General features: G+C 43.9%; 27 non-coding genes across 27 annotated transcripts; 14 read left to right on the forward strand and 13 right to left on the reverse strand.

Annotated features, from left to right (window-relative positions):
• Positions 1 to 348: 348 nt before the first annotated feature.
• Positions 349 to 422, forward strand: trnam-cau (transfer RNA methionine (anticodon CAU)). Its single transcript has one exon. It is a non-coding gene; the product is annotated as a tRNA-Met (tRNA).
• Positions 423 to 1,390: 968 nt separating this feature from the next.
• trnam-cau (transfer RNA methionine (anticodon CAU)) lies at positions 1,391 to 1,464 on the forward strand. Its single transcript has one exon. It is a non-coding gene; the product is annotated as a tRNA-Met (tRNA).
• Positions 1,465 to 2,253: 789 nt separating this feature from the next.
• On the reverse strand, positions 2,254 to 2,336 carry trnal-cag (transfer RNA leucine (anticodon CAG)). Its single transcript has one exon. It is a non-coding gene; the product is annotated as a tRNA-Leu (tRNA).
• Positions 2,337 to 2,431: 95 nt separating this feature from the next.
• On the forward strand, positions 2,432 to 2,505 carry trnam-cau (transfer RNA methionine (anticodon CAU)). The gene has a single exon. It is a non-coding gene; the product is annotated as a tRNA-Met (tRNA).
• Positions 2,506 to 3,295: 790 nt separating this feature from the next.
• On the reverse strand, positions 3,296 to 3,378 carry trnal-cag (transfer RNA leucine (anticodon CAG)). The gene has a single exon. It is a non-coding gene; the product is annotated as a tRNA-Leu (tRNA).
• Positions 3,379 to 3,473: 95 nt separating this feature from the next.
• On the forward strand, positions 3,474 to 3,547 carry trnam-cau (transfer RNA methionine (anticodon CAU)). The gene has a single exon. It is a non-coding gene; the product is annotated as a tRNA-Met (tRNA).
• Positions 3,548 to 4,335: 788 nt separating this feature from the next.
• On the reverse strand, positions 4,336 to 4,418 carry trnal-cag (transfer RNA leucine (anticodon CAG)). The gene has a single exon. It is a non-coding gene; the product is annotated as a tRNA-Leu (tRNA).
• A 95-nt stretch (positions 4,419 to 4,513) lies between these two features.
• On the forward strand, positions 4,514 to 4,587 carry trnam-cau (transfer RNA methionine (anticodon CAU)). Its single transcript has one exon. It is a non-coding gene; the product is annotated as a tRNA-Met (tRNA).
• A 977-nt stretch (positions 4,588 to 5,564) lies between these two features.
• On the forward strand, positions 5,565 to 5,638 carry trnam-cau (transfer RNA methionine (anticodon CAU)). Its single transcript has one exon. It is a non-coding gene; the product is annotated as a tRNA-Met (tRNA).
• Positions 5,639 to 6,428: 790 nt separating this feature from the next.
• trnal-cag (transfer RNA leucine (anticodon CAG)) lies at positions 6,429 to 6,511 on the reverse strand. Its single transcript has one exon. It is a non-coding gene; the product is annotated as a tRNA-Leu (tRNA).
• Positions 6,512 to 6,606: 95 nt separating this feature from the next.
• On the forward strand, positions 6,607 to 6,680 carry trnam-cau (transfer RNA methionine (anticodon CAU)). The gene has a single exon. It is a non-coding gene; the product is annotated as a tRNA-Met (tRNA).
• A 1,833-nt stretch (positions 6,681 to 8,513) lies between these two features.
• Positions 8,514 to 8,596, reverse strand: trnal-cag (transfer RNA leucine (anticodon CAG)). The gene has a single exon. It is a non-coding gene; the product is annotated as a tRNA-Leu (tRNA).
• A 959-nt stretch (positions 8,597 to 9,555) lies between these two features.
• trnal-cag (transfer RNA leucine (anticodon CAG)) lies at positions 9,556 to 9,638 on the reverse strand. The gene has a single exon. It is a non-coding gene; the product is annotated as a tRNA-Leu (tRNA).
• A 1,145-nt stretch (positions 9,639 to 10,783) lies between these two features.
• On the forward strand, positions 10,784 to 10,857 carry trnam-cau (transfer RNA methionine (anticodon CAU)). The gene has a single exon. It is a non-coding gene; the product is annotated as a tRNA-Met (tRNA).
• A 789-nt stretch (positions 10,858 to 11,646) lies between these two features.
• Positions 11,647 to 11,729, reverse strand: trnal-cag (transfer RNA leucine (anticodon CAG)). Its single transcript has one exon. It is a non-coding gene; the product is annotated as a tRNA-Leu (tRNA).
• Positions 11,730 to 11,824: 95 nt separating this feature from the next.
• On the forward strand, positions 11,825 to 11,898 carry trnam-cau (transfer RNA methionine (anticodon CAU)). The gene has a single exon. It is a non-coding gene; the product is annotated as a tRNA-Met (tRNA).
• A 791-nt stretch (positions 11,899 to 12,689) lies between these two features.
• trnal-cag (transfer RNA leucine (anticodon CAG)) lies at positions 12,690 to 12,772 on the reverse strand. Its single transcript has one exon. It is a non-coding gene; the product is annotated as a tRNA-Leu (tRNA).
• Positions 12,773 to 12,867: 95 nt separating this feature from the next.
• trnam-cau (transfer RNA methionine (anticodon CAU)) lies at positions 12,868 to 12,941 on the forward strand. The gene has a single exon. It is a non-coding gene; the product is annotated as a tRNA-Met (tRNA).
• A 788-nt stretch (positions 12,942 to 13,729) lies between these two features.
• trnal-cag (transfer RNA leucine (anticodon CAG)) lies at positions 13,730 to 13,812 on the reverse strand. The gene has a single exon. It is a non-coding gene; the product is annotated as a tRNA-Leu (tRNA).
• A 95-nt stretch (positions 13,813 to 13,907) lies between these two features.
• On the forward strand, positions 13,908 to 13,981 carry trnam-cau (transfer RNA methionine (anticodon CAU)). Its single transcript has one exon. It is a non-coding gene; the product is annotated as a tRNA-Met (tRNA).
• Positions 13,982 to 14,772: 791 nt separating this feature from the next.
• On the reverse strand, positions 14,773 to 14,855 carry trnal-cag (transfer RNA leucine (anticodon CAG)). Its single transcript has one exon. It is a non-coding gene; the product is annotated as a tRNA-Leu (tRNA).
• A 95-nt stretch (positions 14,856 to 14,950) lies between these two features.
• On the forward strand, positions 14,951 to 15,024 carry trnam-cau (transfer RNA methionine (anticodon CAU)). Its single transcript has one exon. It is a non-coding gene; the product is annotated as a tRNA-Met (tRNA).
• Positions 15,025 to 15,813: 789 nt separating this feature from the next.
• On the reverse strand, positions 15,814 to 15,896 carry trnal-cag (transfer RNA leucine (anticodon CAG)). The gene has a single exon. It is a non-coding gene; the product is annotated as a tRNA-Leu (tRNA).
• A 95-nt stretch (positions 15,897 to 15,991) lies between these two features.
• On the forward strand, positions 15,992 to 16,065 carry trnam-cau (transfer RNA methionine (anticodon CAU)). Its single transcript has one exon. It is a non-coding gene; the product is annotated as a tRNA-Met (tRNA).
• A 1,833-nt stretch (positions 16,066 to 17,898) lies between these two features.
• trnal-cag (transfer RNA leucine (anticodon CAG)) lies at positions 17,899 to 17,981 on the reverse strand. Its single transcript has one exon. It is a non-coding gene; the product is annotated as a tRNA-Leu (tRNA).
• A 95-nt stretch (positions 17,982 to 18,076) lies between these two features.
• Positions 18,077 to 18,150, forward strand: trnam-cau (transfer RNA methionine (anticodon CAU)). Its single transcript has one exon. It is a non-coding gene; the product is annotated as a tRNA-Met (tRNA).
• A 789-nt stretch (positions 18,151 to 18,939) lies between these two features.
• trnal-cag (transfer RNA leucine (anticodon CAG)) lies at positions 18,940 to 19,022 on the reverse strand. Its single transcript has one exon. It is a non-coding gene; the product is annotated as a tRNA-Leu (tRNA).
• Between the last annotated feature and the right edge of the window lie 946 nt (positions 19,023 to 19,968).

The following is a 19,968-nucleotide window of genomic DNA, read 5'->3' on the forward strand; positions in this document are numbered from 1 at the left end:
CACTAAAGTGTTACTTTAAAGTCCATGTAATGCAGGTCAGTGTTACTGTAATGTTTGGTTAACTCTAGCATGAACTGAAATGCAGTGCTTTGTCAACATGAATGCATTTCTGGGTAAACTTGCCAGAGGGTTAAAGACTCTAGCTTGAGCCCGCAGCCAAAGGTTAGGTTTGTCAGAAGTGGGATTCGAACCCACGCCTCCAGGGGAGACTTCGACCTGAACGCAGCACCTTAGACCGCTCGGCCATCCTGACGTGATGGCTGAGGGTGAGCAGTACTTTTGGAGCTGCACCGAATGGCAGATGATCTGGAAGCTAGTGCTGCACCGCTCACCCTAGCCACAGCACATGCCTCGTTGGCGCAGTTAGGCAGCGCGTCAGTCTCATAATCTGAAGGTCGTGAGTTCGAGCCTCACACGGGGCAGAGTGGTGCTTTATGATACACGGGAGAGTGTAAATGAAAGATCTGCTTTCTGCATTCCCTTTTGTGCGTTTGTCCAGTCCTTCATATGCAATGTAATTGAGGTCCAGTGTTTTTGTAGGACTAATGTTGAACAAATGCAGTAATAGTATTACTCTCATATTCATGTAATATGCATCAGTGTTGTTACAATGTTTTGTTGAGGCTAATATAATTCTTTCGTTCCAATGACATGTCTTGTCAATGCTAATGCAATGTTTTGCATGACATTCCTTGAATCTTATGCCATGACACTCCACCCCATGCCCCCAAAACCCATGACATTCAATTCCAAGAAATTTCCAAGAATCCTTGCCATGAAACTCTACTGCATCCCCAAAACTTCAGACCATGACATCACAGTCAGACTCCAAGAATCACATCGCATACTCCCCCTAAAAAGAAAAAAAAAGAAGACATGAACAGCCTTTCATAAACAAGTTCTTCTTCCGGTAAACATCAGAACGTGGTATTCTTTGAAATTTTGTTGGATCCCATTCTATAAACATGTCCAATTTCATGAAATGTCACGACTTGAAATTCCAAGAAAACTGCACGAAAATGCCACCGAATCCCATACATCGCACTAAAGTGTTACTTTAAAGTCCATGTAATGCAGGTCAGTGTTACTGTAATGTTTGGTTAACTCTAGCATGAACTGAAATGCAGTGCTTTGTCAACATGAATGCATTTCTGGGTAAACTTGCCAGAGGGTTAAAGACTCTAGCTTGAGCCCGCAGCCAAAGGTTAGGTTTGTCAGAAGTGGGATTCGAACCCACGCCTCCAGGGGAGACTGCGACCTGAACGCAGCGCCGTTGACCGCTCGGCCATCCTGACGTGATGGCTGAGGGTGAGCAGTACTTTTGCAGCTGCACCGAATGGCAGATGATCTGGAAGCTAGTGCTGCACCGCTCACCCTAGCCACAGCACATGCCTCGTTGGCGCAGTTAGGCAGCGCGTCAGTCTCATAATCTGAAGGTCGTGAGTTCGAGCCTCACACGGGGCAGAGTGGTGCTTTTTGATACACGGGAGAGTGTAAAAGAAAGAGCTGCTTTCTGCATTCCCTTTTGTGCGTTTGTCCAGTCCTTCATATGCAATGTAATTGAGGTCCAGTGTTTTTGTAGGACTAATGTTGAACAAATGCAGTAATAGTATTACTCTCATATTCATGTAATATGCGTCAGTGTTGTTACAATGTTTTGTTGAGGCTAATATAATTCTTTCGTTCCAATGACATGTCTTGTCAATGCTAATGCAATGTTTTGCATGACATTCCTTGAATCTTATGCCATGACACTCCACCCCATGCCCCCAAAACCCATGACATTCAATTCCAAGAAATTTCCAAGAATCCTTGCCATGAAACTCTACTGCATCCCCAAAACTTCAGACCATGACATCACAGTCAGACTCCAAGAATCACATCGCATACTCCCCCTAAAAAGAAAAAAAAAGAAGACATGAACAGCCTTTCATAAACAAGTTCTTCTTCCGGTAAACATCAGAACGTGGTATTCTTTGAAATTCTGTTGGATCCCATTCTATAAACATGTCCAATTTCATGAAATGTCACGACTTGAAATTCCAAGAAACTGCACGAAAATGCCACCGAATCCCATACATTGCACTAAAGTGTTACTTTAAAGTCCATGTAATGCAGGTCAGTGTTACTGTAATGTTTGGTTAACTCTAGCATGAACTGAAATGCAGTGCTTTGTCAACATGAATGCATTTCTGGGTAAACTTGCCAGAGGGTTAAAGACTCTAGCTTGAGCCCGCAGCCAAAGGTTAGGTTTGTCAGAAGTGGGATTCGAACCCACGCCTCCAGGGGAGACTGCGACCTGAACGCAGCGCCTTAGACCGCTCGGCCATCCTGACGTGATGGCTGAGGGTGAGCAGTACTTTTGCAGCTGCACCGAATGGCAGATGATCTGGAAGCTAGTGCTGCACCGCTCACCCTAGCCACAGCACATGCCTCGTTGGCGCAGTTAGGCAGCGCGTCAGTCTCATAATCTGAAGGTCGTGAGTTCGAGCCTCACATGGGGCAGAGTGGTGCTTTTTGATACACGGGAGAGTGTAAATGAAAGATCTGCTTTCTGCATTCCCTTTTGTGCGTTTGTCCAGTCCTACATATGCAATGTAATTGAGGTCCAGTGTTTTTGTAGGACTAATGTTGAACAAATGCAGTAATAGTATTACTCTCATATTCATGTAATATGCGTCAGTGTTGTTACAATGTTTTGGTGAGGCTAATATAATTCTTTCGTTCCAATGACATGTCTTGTCAATGCTAATGCAATGTTTTGCATGACATTCCTTGAATCTTATGCCATGACACTCCACCCCATGCCCCCAAAACCCATGACATTCAATTCCAAGAAATTTCCAAGAATCCTTGCCATGAAACTCTACTGCATCCCCAAAACTTCAGACCATGACATCACAGTCAGACTCCAAGAATCACATCGCATACTCCCCCTAAAAAGAAAAAAAAAGAAGACATGAACAGCCTTTCATAAACAAGTTCTTCTTCCGGTAAACATCAGAACGTGGTATTCTTTGAAATTCTGTTGGATCCCATTCTATAAACATGTCCAATTTCATGAAATGTCACGACTTGAAATTCCAAGAAAACTGCACGAAAATGCCACCGAATCCCATACATCGCACTAAAGTGTTACTTTAAAGTCCATGTAATGCAGGTCAGTGTTACTGTAATGTTTGGTTAACTCTAGCATGAACTGAAATGCAGTGCTTTGTCAACATGAATGCATTTCTGGGTAAACTTGCCAGAGGGTTAAAGACTCTAGCTTGAGCCCGCAGCCAAAGGTTAGGTTTGTCAGAAGTGGGATTCGAACCCACGCCTCCAGGGGAGACTGCGACCTGAACGCAGCGCCTTAGACCGCTCGGCCATCCTGACGTGATGGCTGAGGGTGAGCAGTACTTTTGCAGCTGCACCGAATGGCAGATGATCTGGAAGCTAGTGCTGCACCGCTCACCCTAGCCACAGCACATGCCTCGTTGGCGCAGTTAGGCAGCGCGTCAGTCTCATAATCTGAAGGTCGTGAGTTCGAGCCTCACACGGGGCAGAGTGGTGCTTTTTGATACACGGGAGAGTGTAAATGAAAGAGCTGCTTTCTGCATTCCCTTTTGTGCGTTTGTCCAGTCCTTCATATGCAATGTAATTGAGGTCCAGTGTTTTTGTAGGACTAATGTTGAACAAATGCAGTAATAGTATTACTCTCATATTCATGTAATATGCGTCAGTGTTGTTACAATGTTTTGTTGAGGCTAATATAATTCTTTCGTTCCAATGACATGTCTTGTCAATGCTAATGTAATGTTTTGCATGACATTCCTTGAATCTTATGCCATGACACTCCACCCCATGCCCCCAAAACCCATGACATTCAATTCCAAGAAATTTCCAAGAATCCTTGCCATGAAACTCTACTGCATCCCCAAAACTTCAGACCATGACATCACAGTCAGACTCCAAGAATCACATCGCATACTCCCCCTAAAAAGAAAAAAAAAGAAGACATGAACAGCCTTTCATAAACAAGTTCTTCTTCCGGTAAACATCAGAACGTGGTATTCTTTGAAATTCTGTTGGATCCCATTCTATAACATGTCCAATTTCATGAAATGTCACGACTTGAAATTCCAAGAAACTGCACGAAAATGCCACCGAATCCCATACATTGCACTAAAGTGTTACTTTAAAGTCCATGTAATGCAGGTCAGTGTTACTGTAATGTTTGGTTAACTCTAGCATGAACTGAAATGCAGTGCTTTGTCAACATGAATGCATTTCTGGGTAAACTTGCCAGAGGGTTAAAGACTCTAGCTTGAGCCCGCAGCCAAAGGTTAGGTTTGTCAGAAGTGGGATTCGAACCCACGCCTCCAGGGGAGACTGCGACCTGAACGCAGCGCCTTAGACCGCTCGGCCATCCTGACGTGATGGCTGAGGGTGAGCAGTACTTTTGGAGCTGCACCGAATGGCAGATGATCTGGAAGCTAGTGCTGCACCGCTCACCCTAGCCACAGCACATGCCTCGTTGGCGCAGTTAGGCAGCGCGTCAGTCTCATAATCTGAAGGTCGTGAGTTCGAGCCTCACATGGGGCAGAGTGGTGCTTTTTGATACACGGGAGAGTGTAAATGAAAGATCTGCTTTCTGCATTCCCTTTTGTGCGTTTGTCCAGTCCTACATATGCAATGTAATTGAGGTCCAGTGTTTTTGTAGGACTAATGTTGAACAAATGCAGTAATAGTATTACTCTCATATTCATGTAATATGCGTCAGTGTTGTTACAATGTTTTGGTGAGGCTAATATAATTCTTTCGTTCCAATGACATGTCTTGTCAATGCTAATGCAATGTTTTGCATGACATTCCTTGAATCTTATGCCATGACACTCCACCCCATGCCCCCAAAACCCATGACATTCAATTCCAAGAAATTTCCAAGAATCCTTGCCATGAAACTCTACTGCATCCCCAAAACTTCAGACCATGACATCACAGTCAGACTCCAAGAATCACATCGCATACTCCCCCTAAAAAGAAAAAAAAAGAAGACATGAACAGCCTTTCATAAACAAGTTCTTCTTCCGGTAAACATCAGAACGTGGTATTCTTTGAAATTCTGTTGGATCCCATTCTATAAACATGTCCAATTTCATGAAATGTCATGACTTGAAATTCCAAGAAAACTGCACGAAAATGCCACCGAATCCCATACATCGCACTAAAGTGTTACTTTAAAGTCCATGTAATGCAGGTCAGTGTTACTGTAATGTTTGGTTAACTCTAGCATGAACTGAAATGCAGTGCTTTGTCAACATGAATGCATTTCTGGGTAAACTTGCCAGAGGGTTAAAGACTCTAGCTTGAGCCCGCAGCCAAAGGTTAGGTTTGTCAGAAGTGGGATTCGAACCCACGCCTCCAGGGGAGACTGCGACCTCTGCGACCTGAACGCAGCGCCTTAGACCGCTCGGCCATCCTGACGTGATGGCTGAGGGTGAGCAGTACTTTTGCAGCTGCACCGAATGGCAGATGATCTGGAAGCTAGTGCTGCACCGCTCACCCTAGCCACAGCACATGCCTCGTTGGCGCAGTTAGGCAGCGCGTCAGTCTCATAATCTGAAGGTCGTGAGTTCGAGCCTCACACGGGGCAGAGTGGTGCTTTTTGATACACGGGAGAGTGTAAAAGAAAGAGCTGCTTTCTGCATTCCCTTTTGTGCGTTTGTCCAGTCCTTCATATGCAATGTAATTGAGGTCCAGTGTTTTTGTAGGACTAATGTTGAACAAATGCAGTAATAGTATTACTCTCATATTCATGTAATATGCGTCAGTGTTGTTACAATGTTTTGTTGAGGCTAATATAATTCTTTCGTTCCAATGACATGTCTTGTCAATGCTAATGCAATGTTTTGCATGACATTCCTTGAATCTTATGCCATGACACTCCACCCCATCACCCCCAAAACCCATGACATTCAATTCCAAGAAATTTCCAAGAATCCTTGCCATGAAACTCTACTGCATCCCCAAAACTTCAGACCATGACATCACAGTCAGACTCCAAGAATCACATCGCATACTCCCCCTAAAAAGAAAAAAAAAGAAGACATGAACAGCCTTTCATAAACAAGTTCTTCTTCCGGTAAACATCAGAACGTGGTATTCTTTGAAATTCTGTTGGATCCCATTCTATAAACATGTCCAATTTCATGAAATGTCACGACTTGAAATTCCAAGAAACTGCACGAAAATGCCACCGAATCCCATTCATTGCACTAAAGTGTTACTTTAAAGTCCATGTAATGCAGGTCAGTGTTACTGTAATGTTTGGTTAACTCTAGCATGAACTGAAATGCAGTGCTTTGTCAACATGAATGCATTTCTGGGTAAACTTGCCAGAGGGTTAAAGACTCTAGCTTGAGCCCGCAGCCAAAGGTTAGGTTTGTCAGAAGTGGGATTCGAACCCACGCCTCCAGGGGAGACTGCGACCTGAACGCAGCGCCTTAGACCGCTCGGCCATCCTGACGTGATGGCTGAGGGTGAGCAGTACTTTTGGAGCTGCACCGAATGGCAGATGATCTGGAAGCTAGTGCTGCACCGCTCACCCTAGCCACAGCACATGCCTCGTTGGCGCAGTTAGGCAGCGCGTCAGTCTCATAATCTGAAGGTCGTGAGTTCGAGCCTCACATGGGGCAGAGTGGTGCTTTTTGATACACGGGAGAGTGTAAATGAAAGATCTGCTTTCTGCATTCCCTTTTTTTGCGTTTGTCCAGTCCTACATATGCAATGTAATTGAGGTCCAGTGTTTTTGTAGGACTAATGTTGAACAAATGCAGTAATAGTATTACTCTCATATTCATGTAATATGCGTCAGTGTTGTTACAATGTTTTGTTGAGGCTAATATAATTCTTTCGTTCCAATGACATGTCTTGTCAATGCTAATGTAATGTTTTGCATGACATTCCTTGAATCTTATGCCATGACACTCCACCCCATGCCCCCAAAACCCATGACATTCAATTCCAAGAAATTTCCAAGAATCCTTGCCATGAAACTCTACTGCATCCCCAAAACTTCAGACCATGACATCACAGTCAGACTCCAAGAATCACATCGCATACTCCCCCTAAAAAGAAAAAAAAAGAAGACATGAACAGCCTTTCATAAACAAGTTCTTCTTCCGGTAAACATCAGAACGTGGTATTCTTTGAAATTCTGTTGGATCCCATTCTATAAACATGTCCAATTTCATGAAATGTCACGACTTGAAATTCCAAGAAAACTGCACGAAAATGCCACCGAATCCCATACATCGCACTAAAGTGTTACTTTAAAGTCCATGTAATGCAGGTCAGTGTTACTGTAATGTTTGGTTAACTCTAGCATGAACTGAAATGCAGTGCTTTGTCAACATGAATGCATTTCTGGGTAAACTTGCCAGAGGGTTAAAGACTCTAGCTTGAGCCCGCAGCCAAAGGTTAGGTTTGTCAGAAGTGGGATTCGAACCCACGCCTCCAGGGGAGACTTCGACCTGAACGCAGCGCCTTAGACCGCTCGGCCATCCTGACGTGATGGCTGAGGGTGAGCAGTACTTTTGCAGCTGCACCGAATGGCAGATGATCTGGAAGCTAGTGCTGCACCGCTCACCCTAGCCACAGCACATGCATCGTTGGCGCAGTTAGGCAGCGCGTCAGTCTCATAATCTGAAGGTAGTGAGTTCGAGCCTCACACGGGGCAGAGTGGTGCTTTATGATACACGGGAGAGTGTAAATGAAAGATCTGCTTTCTGCATTCCCTTTTGTGCGTTTGTCCAGTCCTACATATGCAATGTAATTGAGGTCCAGTGTTTTTGTAGGACTAATGTTGAACAAATGCAGTAATAGTATTACTCTCATATTCATGTAATATGCGTCAGTGTTGTTACAATGTTTTGTTGAGGCTAATATAATTCTTTCGTTCCAATGACATGTCTTGTCAATGCTAATGTAATGTTTTGCATGACATTCCTTGAATCTTATGCCATGACACTCCACCCCATGCCCCCAAAACCCATGACATTCAATTCCAAGAAATTTCCAAGAATCCTTGCCATGAAACTCTACTGCATCCCCAAAACTTCAGACCATGACATCACAGTCAGACTCCAAGAATCACATCGCATACTCCCCCTAAAAAGAAAAAAAAAAGAAGACATGAACAGCCTTTCATAAACAAGTTCTTCTTCCGGTAAACATCAGAACGTGGTATTCTTTGAAATTCTGTTGGATCCCATTCTATAAACATGTCCAATTTCATGAAATGTCACGACTTGAAATTCCAAGAAACTGCACGAAAATGCCACCGAATCCCATACATTGCACTAAAGTGTTACTTTAAAGTCCATGTAATGCAGGTCAGTGTTACTGTAATGTTTGGTTAACTCTAGCATGAACTGAAATGCAGTGCTTTGTCAACATGAATGCATTTCTGGGTAAACTTGCCAGAGGGTTAAAGACTCTAGCTTGAGCCCACAGCCAAAGGTTAGGTTTGTCAGAAGTGGGATTCGAACCCACGCCTCCAGGGGAGACTGCGACCTGAACGCAGCGCCTTAGACCGCTCGGCCATCCTGACGTGATGGCTGAGGGTGAGCAGTACTTTTGGAGCTGCACCGAATGGCAGATGATCTGGAAGCTAGTGCTGCACCGCTCACCCTAGCCACAGCACATGCCTCGTTGGCGCAGTTAGGCAGCGCGTCAGTCTCATAATCTGAAGGTTGTGAGTTCGAGCCTCACATGGGGCAGAGTGGTGCTTTTTGATACACGGGAGAGTGTAAATGAAAGATCTGCTTTCTGCATTCCCTTTTGTGCGTTTGTCCAGTCCTACATATGCAATGTAATTGAGGTCCAGTGTTTTTGTAGGACTAATGTTGAACAAATGCAGTAATAGTATTACTCTCATATTCATGTAATATGCGTCAGTGTTGTTACAATGTTTTGGTGAGGCTAATATAATTCTTTCGTTCCAATGACATGTCTTGTCAATGCTAATGCAATGTTTTGCATGACATTCCTTGAATCTTATGCCATGACACTCCACCCCATGCCCCCAAAACCCATGACATTCAATTCCAAGAAATTTCCAAGAATCCTTGCCATGAAACTCTACTGCATCCCCAAAACTTCAGACCATGACATCACAGTCAGACTCCAAGAATCACATCGCATACTCCCCCTAAAAAGAAAAAAAAAGAAGACATGAACAGCCTTTCATAAACAAGTTCTTCTTCCGGTAAACATCAGAACGTGGTATTCTTTGAAATTCTGTTGGATCCCATTCTATAAACATGTCCAATTTCATGAAATGTCACGACTTGAAATTCCAAGAAAACTGCACGAAAATGCCACCGAATCCCATACATCGCACTAAAGTGTTACTTTAAAGTCCATGTAATGCAGGTCAGTGTTACTGTAATGTTTGGTTAACTCTAGCATGAACTGAAATGCAGTGCTTTGTCAACATGAATGCATTTCTGGGTAAACTTGCCAGAGGGTTAAAGACTCTAGCTTGAGCCCGCAGCCAAAGGTTAGGTTTGTCAGAAGTGGGATTCGAACCCACGCCTCCAGGGGAGACTGCGACCTGAACGCAGCGCCTTAGACCGCTCGGCCATCCTGACGTGATGGCTGAGGGTGAGCAGTACTTTTGGAGCTGCACCGAATGGCAGATGATCTGGAAGCTAGTGCTGCACCGCTCACCCTAGCCACAGCACATGCCTCGTTGGCGCAGTTAGGCAGCGCGTCAGTCTCATAATCTGAAGGTAGTGAGTTCGAGCCTCACACGGGGCAGAGTGGTGCTTTATGATACACGGGAGAGTGTAAATGAAAGATCTGCTTTCTGCATTCCCTTTTGTGCGTTTGTCCAGTCCTACATATGCAATGTAATTGAGGTCCAGTGTTTTTGTAGGACTAATGTTGAACAAATGCAGTAATAGTATTACTCTCATATTCATGTAATATGCGTCAGTGTTGTTACAATGTTTTGTTGAGGCTAATATAATTCTTTCGTTCCAATGACATGTCTTGTCAATGCTAATGTAATGTTTTGCATGACATTCCTTGAATCTTATGCCATGACACTCCACCCCATGCCCCCAAAACCCATGACATTCAATTCCAAGAAATTTCCAAGAATCCTTGCCATGAAACTCTACTGCATCCCCAAAACTTCAGACCATGACATCACAGTCAGACTCCAAGAATCACATCGCATACTCCCCCTAAAAAGAAAAAAAAAGAAGACATGAACAGCCTTTCATAAACAAGTTCTTCTTCCGGTAAACATCAGAACGTGGTATTCTTTGAAATTCTGTTGGATCCCATTCTATAAACATGTCCAATTTCATGAAATGTCACGACTTGAAATTCCAAGAAACTGCACGAAAATGCCACCGAATCCCATACATTGCACTAAAGTGTTACTTTAAAGTCCATGTAATGCAGGTCAGTGTTACTGTAATGTTTGGTTAACTCTAGCATGAACTGAAATGCAGTGCTTTGTCAACATGAATGCATTTCTGGGTAAACTTGCCAGAGGGTTAAAGACTCTAGCTTGAGCCCGCAGCCAAAGGTTAGGTTTGTCAGAAGTGGGATTCGAACCCACGCCTCCAGGGGAGACTGCGACCTCTGCGACCTGAACGCAGCGCCTTAGACCGCTCGGCCATCCTGACGTGATGGCTGAGGGTGAGCAGTACTTTTGCAGCTGCACCGAATGGCAGATGATCTGGAAGCTAGTGCTGCACCGCTCACCCTAGCCACAGCACATGCCTCGTTGGCGCAGTTAGGCAGCGCGTCAGTCTCATAATCTGAAGGTCGTGAGTTCGAGCCTCACACGGGGCAGAGTGGTGCTTTTTGATACACGGGAGAGTGTAAAAGAAAGAGCTGCTTTCTGCATTCCCTTTTGTGCGTTTGTCCAGTCCTTCATATGCAATGTAATTGAGGTCCAGTGTTTTTGTAGGACTAATGTTGAACAAATGCAGTAATAGTATTACTCTCATATTCATGTAATATGCGTCAGTGTTGTTACAATGTTTTGTTGAGGCTAATATAATTCTTTCGTTCCAATGACATGTCTTGTCAATGCTAATGCAATGTTTTGCATGACATTCCTTGAATCTTATGCCATGACACTCCACCCCATGCCCCCAAAACCCATGACATTCAATTCCAAGAAATTTCCAAGAATCCTTGCCATGAAACTCTACTGCATCCCCAAAACTTCAGACCATGACATCACAGTCAGACTCCAAGAATCACATCGCATACTCCCCCTAAAAAGAAAAAAAAAGAAGACATGAACAGCCTTTCATAAACAAGTTCTTCTTCCGGTAAACATCAGAACGTGGTATTCTTTGAAATTCTGTTGGATCCCATTCTATAAACATGTCCAATTTCATGAAATGTCACGACTTGAAATTCCAAGAAACTGCACGAAAATGCCACCGAATCCCATTCATTGCACTAAAGTGTTACTTTAAAGTCCATGTAATGCAGGTCAGTGTTACTGTAATGTTTGGTTAACTCTAGCATGAACTGAAATGCAGTGCTTTGTCAACATGAATGCATTTCTGGGTAAACTTGCCAGAGGGTTAAAGACTCTAGCTTGAGCCCGCAGCCAAAGGTTAGGTTTGTCAGAAGTGGGATTCGAACCCACGCCTCCAGGGGAGACTGCGACCTGAACGCAGCGCCTTAGACCGCTCGGCCATCCTGACGTGATGGCTGAGGGTGAGCAGTACTTTTGGAGCTGCACCGAATGGCAGATGATCTGGAAGCTAGTGCTGCACCGCTCACCCTAGCCACAGCACATGCCTCGTTGGCGCAGTTAGGCAGCGCGTCAGTCTCATAATCTGAAGGTCGTGAGTTCGAGCCTCACATGGGGCAGAGTGGTGCTTTTTGATACACGGGAGAGTGTAAATGAAAGATCTGCTTTCTGCATTCCCTTTTTTTGCGTTTGTCCAGTCCTACATATGCAATGTAATTGAGGTCCAGTGTTTTTGTAGGACTAATGTTGAACAAATGCAGTAATAGTATTACTCTCATATTCATGTAATATGCGTCAGTGTTGTTACAATGTTTTGTTGAGGCTAATATAATTCTTTCGTTCCAATGACATGTCTTGTCAATGCTAATGTAATGTTTTGCATGACATTCCTTGAATCTTATGCCATGACACTCCACCCCATGCCCCCAAAACCCATGACATTCAATTCCAAGAAATTTCCAAGAATCCTTGCCATGAAACTCTACTGCATCCCCAAAACTTCAGACCATGACATCACAGTCAGACTCCAAGAATCACATCGCATACTCCCCCTAAAAAGAAAAAAAAAGAAGACATGAACAGCCTTTCATAAACAAGTTCTTCTTCCGGTAAACATCAGAACGTGGTATTCTTTGAAATTCTGTTGGATCCCATTCTATAAACATGTCCAATTTCATGAAATGTCACGACTTGAAATTCCAAGAAAACTGCACGAAAATGCCACCGAATCCCATACATCGCACTAAAGTGTTACTTTAAAGTCCATGTAATGCAGGTCAGTGTTACTGTAATGTTTGGTTAACTCTAGCATGAACTGAAATGCAGTGCTTTGTCAACATGAATGCATTTCTGGGTAAACTTGCCAGAGGGTTAAAGACTCTAGCTTGAGCCCGCAGCCAAAGGTTAGGTTTGTCAGAAGTGGGATTCGAACCCACGCCTCCAGGGGAGACTGCGACCTGAACGCAGCGCCTTAGACCGCTCGGCCATCCTGACGTGATGGCTGAGGGTGAGCAGTACTTTTGCAGCTGCACCGAATGGCAGATGATCTGGAAGCTAGTGCTGCACCGCTCACCCTAGCCACAGCACATGCCTCGTTGGCGCAGTTAGGCAGCGCGTCAGTCTCATAATCTGAAGGTCGTGAGTTCGAGCCTCACACGGGGCAGAGTGGTGCTTTTTGATACACGGGAGAGTGTAAATGAAAGAGCTGCTTTCTGCATTCCCTTTTGTGCGTTTGTCCAGTCCTTCATATGCAATGTAATTGAGGTCCAGTGTTTTTGTAGGACTAATGTTGAACAAATGCAGTAATAGTATTACTCTCATATTCATGTAATATGCGTCAGTGTTGTTACAATGTTTTGTTGAGGCTAATATAATTCTTTCGTTCCAATGACATGTCTTGTCAATGCTAATGTAATGTTTTGCATGACATTCCTTGAATCTTATGCCATGACACTCCACCCCATGCCCCCAAAACCCATGACATTCAATTCCAAGAAATTTCCAAGAATCCTTGCCATGAAACTCTACTGCATCCCCAAAACTTCAGACCATGACATCACAGTCAGACTCCAAGAATCACATCGCATACTCCCCCTAAAAAGAAAAAAAAAGAAGACATGAACAGCCTTTCATAAACAAGTTCTTCTTCCGGTAAACATCAGAACGTGGTATTCTTTGAAATTCTGTTGGATCCCATTCTATAACATGTCCAATTTCATGAAATGTCACGACTTGAAATTCCAAGAAACTGCACGAAAATGCCACCGAATCCCATACATTGCACTAAAGTGTTACTTTAAAGTCCATGTAATGCAGGTCAGTGTTACTGTAATGTTTGGTTAACTCTAGCATGAACTGAAATGCAGTGCTTTGTCAACATGAATGCATTTCTGGGTAAACTTGCCAGAGGGTTAAAGACTCTAGCTTGAGCCCGCAGCCAAAGGTTAGGTTTGTCAGAAGTGGGATTCGAACCCACGCCTCCAGGGGAGACTGCGACCTGAACGCAGCGCCTTAGACCGCTCGGCCATCCTGACGTGATGGCTGAGGGTGAGCAGTACTTTTGGAGCTGCACCGAATGGCAGATGATCTGGAAGCTAGTGCTGCACCGCTCACCCTAGCCACAGCACATGCCTCGTTGGCGCAGTTAGGCAGCGCGTCAGTCTCATAATCTGAAGGTCGTGAGTTCGAGCCTCACATGGGGCAGAGTGGTGCTTTTTGATACACGGGAGAGTGTAAATGAAAGATCTGCTTTCTGCATTCCCTTTTGTGCGTTTGTCCAGTCCTACATATGCAATGTAATTGAGGTCCAGTGTTTTTGTAGGACTAATGTTGAACAAATGCAGTAATAGTATTACTCTCATATTCATGTAATATGCGTCAGTGTTGTTACAATGTTTTGTTGAGGCTAATATAATTCTTTCGTTCCAATGACATGTCTTGTCAATGCTAATGTAATGTTTTGCATGACATTCCTTGAATCTTATGCCATGACACTCCACCCCATGCCCCCAAAACCCATGACATTCAATTCCAAGAAATTTCCAAGAATCCTTGCCATGAAACTCTACTGCATCCCCAAAACTTCAGACCATGACATCACAGTCAGACTCCAAGAATCACATCGCATACTCCCCCTAAAAAGAAAAAAAAAAGAAGACATGAACAGCCTTTCATAAACAAGTTCTTCTTCCGGTAAACATCAGAACGTGGTATTCTTTGAAATTCTGTTGGATCCCATTCTATAAACATGTCCAATTTCATGAAATGTCACGACTTGAAATTCCAAGAAAACTGCACGAAAATGCCACCGAATCCCATACATCGCACTAAAGTGTTACTTTAAAGTCCATGTAATGCAGGTCAGTGTTACTGTAATGTTTGGTTAACTCTAGCATGAACTGAAATGCAGTGCTTTGTCAACATGAATGCATTTCTGGGTAAACTTGCCAGAGGGTTAAAGACTCTAGCTTGAGCCCGCAGCCAAAGGTTAGGTTTGTCAGAAGTGGGATTCGAACCCACGCCTCCAGGGGAGACTGCGACCTGAACGCAGCGCCTTAGACCGCTCGGCCATCCTGACGTGATGGCTGAGGGTGAGCAGTACTTTTGCAGCTGCACCGAATGGCAGATGATCTGGAAGCTAGTGCTGCACCGCTCACCCTAGCCACAGCACATGCCTCGTTGGCGCAGTTAGGCAGCGCGTCAGTCTCATAATCTGAAGGTCGTGAGTTCGAGCCTCACACGGGGCAGAGTGGTGCTTTTTGATACACGGGAGAGTGTAAAAGAAAGAGCTGCTTTCTGCATTCCCTTTTGTGCGTTTGTCCAGTCCTTCATATGCAATGTAATTGAGGTCCAGTGTTTTTGTAGGACTAATGTTGAACAAATGCAGTAATAGTATTACTCTCATATTCATGTAATATGCGTCAGTGTTGTTACAATGTTTTGTTGAGGCTAATATAATTCTTTCGTTCCAATGACATGTCTTGTCAATGCTAATGCAATGTTTTGCATGACATTCCTTGAATCTTATGCCATGACACTCCACCCCATGCCCCCAAAACCCATGACATTCAATTCCAAGAAATTTCCAAGAATCCTTGCCATGAAACTCTACTGCATCCCCAAAACTTCAGACCATGACATCACAGTCAGACTCCAAGAATCACATCGCATACTCCCCCTAAAAAGAAAAAAAAAGAAGACATGAACAGCCTTTCATAAACAAGTTCTTCTTCCGGTAAACATCAGAACGTGGTATTCTTTGAAATTCTGTTGGATCCCATTCTATAAACATGTCCAATTTCATGAAATGTCACGACTTGAAATTCCAAGAAACTGCACGAAAATGCCACCGAATCCCATTCATTGCACTAAAGTGTTACTTTAAAGTCCATGTAATGCAGGTCAGTGTTACTGTAATGTTTGGTTAACTCTAGCATGAACTGAAATGCAGTGCTTTGTCAACATGAATGCATTTCTGGGTAAACTTGCCAGAGGGTTAAAGACTCTAGCTTGAGCCCGCAGCCAAAGGTTAGGTTTGTCAGAAGTGGGATTCGAACCCACGCCTCCAGGGGAGACTGCGACCTGAACGCAGCGCCTTAGACCGCTCGGCCATCCTGACGTGATGGCTGAGGGTGAGCAGTACTTTTGGAGCTGCACCGAATGGCAGATGATCTGGAAGCTAGTGCTGCACCGCTCACCCTAGCCACAGCACATGCCTCGTTGGCGCAGTTAGGCAGCGCGTCAGTCTCATAATCTGAAGGTCGTGAGTTCGAGCCTCACATGGGGCAGAGTGGTGCTTTTTGATACACGGGAGAGTGTAAATGAAAGATCTGCTTTCTGCATTCCCTTTTTTTGCGTTTGTCCAGTCCTACATATGCAATGTAATTGAGGTCCAGTGTTTTTGTAGGACTAATGTTGAACAAATGCAGTAATAGTATTACTCTCATATTCATGTAATATGCGTCAGTGTTGTTACAATGTTTTGTTGAGGCTAATATAATTCTTTCGTTCCAATGACATGTCTTGTCAATGCTAATGTAATGTTTTGCATGACATTCCTTGAATCTTATGCCATGACACTCCACCCCATGCCCCCAAAACCCATGACATTCAATTCCAAGAAATTTCCAAGAATCCTTGCCATGAAACTCTACTGCATCCCCAAAACTTCAGACCATGACATCACAGTCAGACTCCAAGAATCACATCGCATACTCCCCCTAAAAAGAAAAAAAAAGAAGACATGAACAGCCTTTCATAAACAAGTTCTTCTTCCGGTAAACATCAGAACGTGGTATTCTTTGAAATTCTGTTGGATCCCATTCTATAAACATGTCCAATTTCATGAAATGTCACGACTTGAAATTCCAAGAAAACTGCACGAAAATGCCACCGAATCCCATACATCGCACTAAAGTGTTACTTTAAAGTCCATGTAATGCAGGTCAGTGTTACTGTAATGTTTGGTTAACTCTAGCATGAACTGAAATGCAGTGCTTTGTCAACATGAATGCATTTCTGGGTAAACTTGCCAGAGGGTTAAAGACTCTAGCTTGAGCCCGCAGCCAAAGGTTAGGTTTGTCAGAAGTGGGATTCGAACCCACGCCTCCAGGGGAGACTTCGACCTGAACGCAGCGCCTTAGACCGCTCGGCCATCCTGACGTGATGGCTGAGGGTGAGCAGTACTTTTGCAGCTGCACCGAATGGCAGATGATCTGGAAGCTAGTGCTGCACCGCTCACCCTAGCCACAGCACATGCATCGTTGGCGCAGTTAGGCAGCGCGTCAGTCTCATAATCTGAAGGTAGTGAGTTCGAGCCTCACACGGGGCAGAGTGGTGCTTTATGATACACGGGAGAGTGTAAATGAAAGATCTGCTTTCTGCATTCCCTTTTGTGCGTTTGTCCAGTCCTACATATGCAATGTAATTGAGGTCCAGTGTTTTTGTAGGACTAATGTTGAACAAATGCAGTAATAGTATTACTCTCATATTCATGTAATATGCGTCAGTGTTGTTACAATGTTTTGTTGAGGCTAATATAATTCTTTCGTTCCAATGACATGTCTTGTCAATGCTAATGTAATGTTTTGCATGACATTCCTTGAATCTTATGCCATGACACTCCACCCCATGCCCCCAAAACCCATGACATTCAATTCCAAGAAATTTCCAAGAATCCTTGCCATGAAACTCTACTGCATCCCCAAAACTTCAGACCATGACATCACAGTCAGACTCCAAGAATCACATCGCATACTCCCCCTAAAAAGAAAAAAAAAAGAAGACATGAACAGCCTTTCATAAACAAGTTCTTCTTCCGGTAAACATCAGAACGTGGTATTCTTTGAAATTCTGTTGGATCCCATTCTATAAACATGTCCAATTTCATGAAATGTCACGACTTGAAATTCCAAGAAACTGCACGAAAATGCCACCGAATCCCATACATTGCACTAAAGTGTTACTTTAAAGTCCATGTAATGCAGGTCAGTGTTACTGTAATGTTTGGTTAACTCTAGCATGAACTGAAATGCAGTGCTTTGTCAACATGAATGCATTTCTGGGTAAACTTGCCAGAGGGTTAAAGACTCTAGCTTGAGCCCACAGCCAAAGGTTAGGTTTGTCAGAAGTGGGATTCGAACCCACGCCTCCAGGGGAGACTGCGACCTGAACGCAGCGCCTTAGACCGCTCGGCCATCCTGACGTGATGGCTGAGGGTGAGCAGTACTTTTGGAGCTGCACCGAATGGCAGATGATCTGGAAGCTAGTGCTGCACCGCTCACCCTAGCCACAGCACATGCCTCGTTGGCGCAGTTAGGCAGCGCGTCAGTCTCATAATCTGAAGGTCGTGAGTTCGAGCCTCACACGGGGCAGAGTGGTGCTTTATGATACACGGGAGAGTGTAAATGAAAGATCTGCTTTTTGCATTCCCTTTTGTGCGTTTGTCCAGTCCTTCATATGCAATGTAATTGAGGTCCAGTGTTTTTGTAGGACTAATGTTGAACAAATGCAGTAATAGTATTACTCTCATATTCATGTAATATGCGTCAGTGTTGTTACAATGTTTTGTTGAGGCTAATATAATTCTTTCGTTCCAATGACATGTCTTGTCAATGCTAATGCAATGTTTTGCATGACATTCCTTGAATCTTATGCCATGACACTCCACCCCATGCCCCCAAAACCCATGACATTCAATTCCAAGAAATTTCCAAGAATCCTTGCCATGAAACTCTACTGCATCCCCAAAACTTCAGACCATGACATCACAGTCAGACTCCAAGAATCACATCGCATACTCCCCCTAAAAAGAAAAAAAAAGAAGACATGAACAGCCTTTCATAAACAAGTTCTTCTTCCGGTAAACATCAGAACGTGGTATTCTTTGAAATTCTGTTGGATCCCATTCTATAAACATGTCCAATTTCATGAAATGTCACGACTTGAAATTCCAAGAAACTGCACGAAAATGCCACCGAATCCCATACATTGCACTAAAGTGTTACTTTAAAGTCCATGTAATGCAGGTCAGTGTTACTGTAATGTTTGGTTAACTCTAGCATGAACTGAAATGCAGTGCTTTGTCAACATGAATGCATTTCTGGGTAAACTTGCCAGAGGGTTAAAGACTCTAGCTTGAGCCCGCAGCCAAAGGTTAGGTTTGTCAGAAGTGGGATTCGAACCCACGCCTCCAGGGGAGACTGCGACCTGAACGCAGCGCCTTAGACCGCTCGGCCATCCTGACGTGATGGCTGAGGGTGAGCAGTACTTTTGGAGCTGCACCGAATGGCAGATGATCTGGAAGCTAGTGCTGCACCGCTCACCCTAGCCACAGCACATGCATCGTTGGCGCAGTTAGGCAGCGCGTCAGTCTCATAATCTGAAGGTAGTGAGTTCGAGCCTCACACGGGGCAGAGTGGTGCTTTATGATACACGGGAGAGTGTAAATGAAAGATCTGCTTTCTGCATTCCCTTTTGTGCGTTTGTCCAGTCCTACATATGCAATGTAATTGAGGTCCAGTGTTTTTGTAGGACTAATGTTGAACAAATGCAGTAATAGTATTACTCTCATATTCATGTAATATGCGTCAGTGTTGTTACAATGTTTTGTTGAGGCTAATATAATTCTTTCGTTCCAATGACATGTCTTGTCAATGCTAATGTAATGTTTTGCATGACATTCCTTGAATCTTATGCCATGACACTCCACCCCATGCCCCCAAAACCCATGACATTCAATTCCAAGAAATTTCCAAGAATCCTTGCCATGAAACTCTACTGCATCCCCAAAACTTCAGACCATGACATCACAGTCAGACTCCAAGAATCACATGGCATACTCCCCCTAAAAAGAAAAAAAAAGAAGACATGAACAGCCTTTCATAAACAAGTTCTTCTTCCGGTAAACATCAGAACGTGGTATTCTTTGAAATTCTGTTGGATCCCATTCTATAAACATGTCCAATTTCATGAAATGTCACGACTTGAAATTCCAAGAAACTGCACGAAAATGCCACCGAATCCCATACATCGCACTAAAGTGTTACTTTAAAGTCCATGTAATGCAGGTCAGTGTTACTGTAATGTTTGGTTAACTCTAGCATGAACTGAAATGCAGTGCTTTGTCAACATGAATGCATTTCTGGGTAAACTTGCCAGAGGGTTAAAGACTCTAGCTTGAGCCCGCAGCC

Source organism: Rhinichthys klamathensis, unplaced genomic scaffold (genome assembly GCF_029890125.1).
Source record: "Rhinichthys klamathensis goyatoka isolate OS25496 unplaced genomic scaffold, OSU_Roscu_1.1 h1tg000176l_1, whole genome shotgun sequence".
NCBI classification, from domain to species: Eukaryota; Metazoa; Chordata; class Actinopteri; order Cypriniformes; family Leuciscidae; genus Rhinichthys; species Rhinichthys klamathensis.